This window comes from Condylura cristata, unplaced genomic scaffold, assembly GCF_000260355.1.
Source record: "Condylura cristata isolate star-nosed mole 26May11 unplaced genomic scaffold, ConCri1.0 scaffold00029, whole genome shotgun sequence".
Taxonomy (NCBI): Eukaryota; Metazoa; Chordata; class Mammalia; order Eulipotyphla; family Talpidae; genus Condylura; species Condylura cristata.
Window position 1 is genome coordinate 21,083,738 of NW_004567130.1, and position 5,463 is coordinate 21,089,200.

Below are 5,463 nucleotides of genomic sequence, written 5' to 3' on the forward strand. Positions count from 1 at the left end.
AGGTGGAGACCCATCGTGTTGTGAGCTTCTAAAAGTACAGTACCCCCCCCCCCCATGGCACAGCGGGTTAAAGAGCAGCACTGAGAAGTGAAAGCCACTTCAGCACTGAGTTCAATCCCCGCCCCGGAGGTGACCCACAGGGCGCGGCAGACCTCTCCTGACCCGCCCACTGCTCCCCTCAGCAGTGGACCTTGACAATCTGCCTGTTCTGCTCCCCACTCTGTCTCTGGTGAAGCCTCTCACTGCCCCTGCACCTCTGGCCTGTACCTCAGTTCTGTATGCACAAATAAATAAATCTTAAAAAAAAAAAAAAAGTACAGTACTGCTCAGAAGAGAGAGGAGTACCGAGAGAAACCCAGGCCAGGCCTCCAGAACCCCCCTCCCCCAGCACCTGAGGTGAGCTATGAAACGCCTTACATTAGCTCACCGCGGTGGGTCCTGCAGGCACACCCACTGTGGAGTATGTTCCTAGAACCCAGGCAGACTATCCTGCACATTTATTTGGTGCAGCAGTTCAAAACCTGTTAAGGTAATAATGCTGCCTGTGACTCATAGTGGTTCTTCCTTCTAAGAAGCCTCCAGAGCTCCTTGCCAAAGTCTCCCCGAGCACTGGTCACTGTGCCCTGTTTCAGTTCCCTCCATTCCCAGGCCAAAATTTCTCCTTCTTGTCTCACAACCAAGAAACCATCTGCCGGCTGGCCCAAGTTTACACAGCAGGGATTTAAAAATTCCCAACGGCACCTCCATCTTCACGCGCAGAACGAATTCATTCGGCTTTAAATTGTCAAGGGCAGTCTGAGCAGCACAGTCCAGAGAGAGGTGGGGGACAGCAGACATCACGCCGGGCTTACTGTCCGCAGGACGATGTTGGTGCAACAGAATACCAGGTGTGCAGCTCGGGTGTCAACACACCTTTTCTGCAAAGGATCACAGTATATAGTAAATATTTTAGGCTCTGTGGGCCAGAGACTGTCTGTTGAATAACATTTTTTGTCTCCCCCCCCTTAAAAAAAGTGTTAAAATACACGTAACACATAGAAGGGGAAACTGAATATCCACATGCAGAAGAATGAAACTGGGCCAATATCTTACACCATAGTTTTTTCCGAAAAAAGTTCAAAGTGAATTAAAGATCTAAACATAAGATTGGAAGCTATAAAACTCCTTGATAAGAAATAGAGGAGAAAACCTTTATAACACATGATCTACAACGAGTCTTTGGATATAATGCCAGAAGCATAGGTGGGTGCAGGGGTTAAGTTCTCGGTGCTGTCGAGCTATGGCCAGCCACTGTGGTAGCAATTTGATCCCCAGCCAGAGAGTGACCCACAGGGTGAAGCAGGCCTCTCCTGTCGCCCCGCTGAGACAGTGTATTTTAGTAGATCTGCCTGTTCTCTCCCTATTCCGTCTCTGGTGAAGCTTCTCACTCTCTGCATCTCTGGGCTGTACCCCAGTTCTTTTATGCATAAATAAAACATGAAAAGGCACAATAGCAAAAGTGAAAATAGATGAGTGGGATTATATCAAACTTCAACTTTTGTGTATCAAAGGATACAACCAACAGATTCATCTACCAGGTAGATGAATCTCAATGATATTATGTTAAGAGAAATAAGCGAGTCACAAAATACATATGATGGGATGCGCTCCCAGGAAGTATCTGAAGTAATCAAGTCATAGAAACAGGGTAGATTGGTGATTTCCAGAGAAACAGACAGTTGTTGTTGAGTGGGTACAGAGTTTTCGTTTTGTGAGACAAAATGTTCTGGAGATGTGTTTCTCAACAATGTGAATATATTTAATACTACTGAGCAAGATACTTAAAAGTGGTTAAGATGGGAAATTTATGCTATATGTTTTTAATCACAATTTTAAAAAATTATGTAAAGGTTCAGTCAGAAAAAAAAGTTACCATCTTAACACACAATTCAAGGTGTGTGTATGTAACAACTCTTGAAAAATGTTAAAAAAAAAAAAAAAACATTCTTAGTGTGTAGGCATGTAGGCATTACAAAAATGGCCTGAGGAGAGACTTGGCTCACGAACAGCAATTTGCAAATCCCTGTGTTAGCTCAATGTATACAAGACCTAGACTTGGTAAAATGGAAAGGCCTTCATCCAGGACAACAGAAAGTCACTGTGTTCACGAGAAGTGGTGCGGCTGTAAAACTGTCTCTGTCACCTGTTTCTTGCTGACACAGGAGCCTTATAATCTTAAACAAGTTGCTTACCCTCGTGAGTGGTCAGCTAGCTCATCAGAAATATTGGGGTGATACCTGAACCTTCCCTGTAGAACTGTTCTGTCAACTTAATGGGTTAATGTACAGGTAACACTTGGCTTGGCACAAAGGAAGAGCACAGAGAATGTTGGCCTCTGCGCGTGCTAGGAATAAAGAATTCTGAGACAGTCACCAGCTACTACATTATCAAGGCTGAAACCGCCAAAACTAAAGGTGAGAGTCAAATATGTTTGTTCAGCACAGAAAGCCTGGAAGCACATGGGTGTGTGGTCACAGACATGGGGCTTCTCTGTGAGCCCCCCACCCTCGCACCCCTGCATTCAAGCCAACTGATGGTGCTGCTTGAAGCCCTGTTTCTCCTGGCCCTTGGTCTTAAGTTTTAATGTGGGGAGAGGCTGGCCCACGAGATTGCGTTTCCTCTTTGGGCAGAACACTGGGGCGACCAGATGGCCAAGAGAGGCAGGTGATGAGGAGAATCACAAGGAAGAGGACTTGTGACTGGATGGGTGGGGTCAAACTCTGACCCGCTGTGCTGTCCACACACCCTGCTCCAGTGGGTGTGATAGTTGGCAGCCGGCTAGGAACAGAGATTGAGGGCAGCGAACACTCAGGCTCCTTAGCAGGTGTCGGGAAAGTCAGGGGTAGGGTGAGGATTCCGACACTCCTCTCTCAATAGCAGATTTTAAAATAGCCTTCTAATTTGCAGCTGCTCCCCCAAAAAGGAGGCCGCTGTGTGAAAAACCCTGCAGGGGTCAGTGGGAGCGAAGTGGGAATCTGAACACGGGGTCCTGCACGGCCATGGCAGTTTACATTGACCAGCCAGCTGGGGAGCAAGGCCACCGGACATGCGGCCCCAGTCTGTCCGCAGACACTTCCAAAGTGGGGGACGGGCCCTGGGTGTGCACAGCTCGTCCGCAGGGGTCACGACTGCCCCAACTGGACTTTACAGGCCTGGTGGGCCATGTGGCAGCTGAGAAGCCCCTTGTTTTCAGCAGTCAAACAACGGCTGTTCAGATTTCAAGTCTCTGAAGTTCTCCACCCACTCCTTCCAGCCTCTAAATAGCTGGGCAAACTGAAACTCTCCCCCACCCCATAGAGGGGCGGTGACCACAGGCCCTGCAGGAGTCACCCTGAGCCCCAGCCCAGCCCCTACAGTCTCCCCAGGGGCAGCCACGACTTCCCCAGGTGTGTGGGTCACCCAGCCCAGCGATCCCTGGAAGCTCCCGGCTTTGTGAAGACCAAGGATGGGCGGTTTCCACACCAAAGGACAAAAATGCTTGCAAGATACTGTGAACCCAAGAAGCGGGGGGAGCAGGGACGGAAAAAACACAGCCAAGCTCAACTTTTCCCCTCAGGAGCCAGAACTGCAGACCAAAGCGGGGGCACCTGAGGCGCGCCAGGCCGGGAGGGGCACGCCGCCAGCCCCGGGGCAGGAGGAGGAGCGTGGCAAGCCCCTACCCGGGCAGAGGCTGGTGGGAAAAGCGTGTCCCCCCGGCCTTGGCAGTTGATCTGCTGGCGTGTTTGCCGTCAAGCCACCGGTGAGGCAGGACACCCGCCTGTCTCCCCGCCGTATTTCGGTCCCTCCACCTTTTCTGCTCTCTGCTTGCCCTGGGTGAATTGTCTCACCCCTGCACCAGCAGCCTACAGCAGGGGTGGGCAGGGGACAGACCCACTGGCGAGGACAGGTGTCCGTGGCAGGTTACCGTGTGCCGCTTCAGCTCGGGCCCTGGTCTCTGCTCAGTGGATTCCACCTGCGGCCTGCTGGAAGCCCCCCACTTCCAGTGTCACCTCCGAGGCTGTTCCTCCGTGTGTCCATGTGTGTCTGCTTTTGGGTCCAGTCCTGCATTGTAGAGCACAGCCACCCACTGTGTCAACCCTAGGCCCCTGGGTTTGTGCTGTTGAACGCTACCAACATGCAGAGGCATCTTTTATCCTATGTAGGTCTCTACCCCTTCAGGAGTGTTCTCCTTTCTTCCCCCACACCCTCCTGAAAAAAGAAAAGAATGAAAGGAAAGAAAGCCAGTACATAAAGAAACCCCTGTCTGTCCCACCAGTGGCAAATGACTTGTGGCTCACTTATCCTGGGGGGGTTAGTTTCAAAATGGGGTTGGAGATCTCCCCAGTGACGCAATGGTTAAAGTGCAGCGCTATGGAGCTACCACAGCCACTGCAGCATGAGTTCCGTGCTGCCCAGGGAGTGACACGCATGGAGCCGCAGACCTCTGCTGTCCTGCACGCTGCTCCCCTCAGCAGTGTATTTCAGTAGATCTGCCTGTTCTGCTGCCCACTCTGTCTCTGGGGAATCCTCTCACCCCCTCACCTCTGGCCTGTACCTCAGTTCTGTGTGCATATATAAATAGATTTATTTTTAAGAAAGGGGATTGGGTTAGGGAGTCAGGGCAAGAAGAACCTTTAAGACGAACCTCCCAACAAGTCAGTAACCTCTCAGGAGAGTAGCGGCCTCTCTCGTCCCGGGGGCTGGGTCTAGAGAGTGGGAGAGGAAGGCGTATTTGGGCAGGGGGTTGTGCCTGAGAATGAAAAGGTCCCTAGCACTTACACGTTGCCTACCACCCTCGTTCTGCAAGTGACATCAGGAGAGTCAGTGAGATGACAAGCATCTTGCTGATCCAGGGATTTGCATCCAGATAGCAGACTCCCAAGCTGCAGCCTCCCAGGCACCTCCAGTTTGCAGAAGCCAAAGCAATAAAAGAAGATGTGTTTTAGAGGTCATGCTCCAGAGCTGACTCCCTGTAACTGCAGACTCACTTCTGACCAGAGCCAAGACAAAAATTTGCATTATTTTGCATTTCAAATAATGTACAACTCTTAAAGAGTGCTGATTGATGCGTAGCAATTAACAAGGAAAGAAGTAATCAGTTGCAAATTACCAATAATTGCTACCCGTCCAAGTGAGATTTTTCCCCCTCTCGTTTTCTTCTTTATGCGCTCTGCTTTTAAACTAATATTTTAAAACTTCTTTAGACAAGGTGTGGGCTGGGAGCCATAGGACATGAAAAGGCACACCAGCCAAGAATTCGTACGGGAGACAGTCATAGTCTGGCTGCGGTAGTAACGTGGGAAACCCCAAACATCAAAAGCGTGATTTGTGAGGCATGACAGACGCCTTAACAGTGAAAGTTACATTAGACCTAAAGGGCGTTTGGTTTTTGAGTTGCTTGAGGATTGTAAATTGCCTCTATTTCCATTGAGATGCTCTCTTCTA

General features: G+C 50.0%; 1 long non-coding RNA gene across 1 annotated transcript; it reads right to left on the bottom strand.

Annotated features, from left to right (window-relative positions):
* Positions 1–398: 398 nt before the first annotated feature.
* On the bottom strand, positions 399–5,169 carry LOC105854196. Its single transcript, XR_001145895.1, has 3 exons — positions 4,798–5,169; positions 3,944–4,080; positions 399–917 (listed from the first exon to the last, which is right to left on the bottom strand). It is a non-coding gene; the product is annotated as an uncharacterized LOC105854196 (long non-coding RNA).
* Between the last annotated feature and the right edge of the window lie 294 nt (positions 5,170–5,463).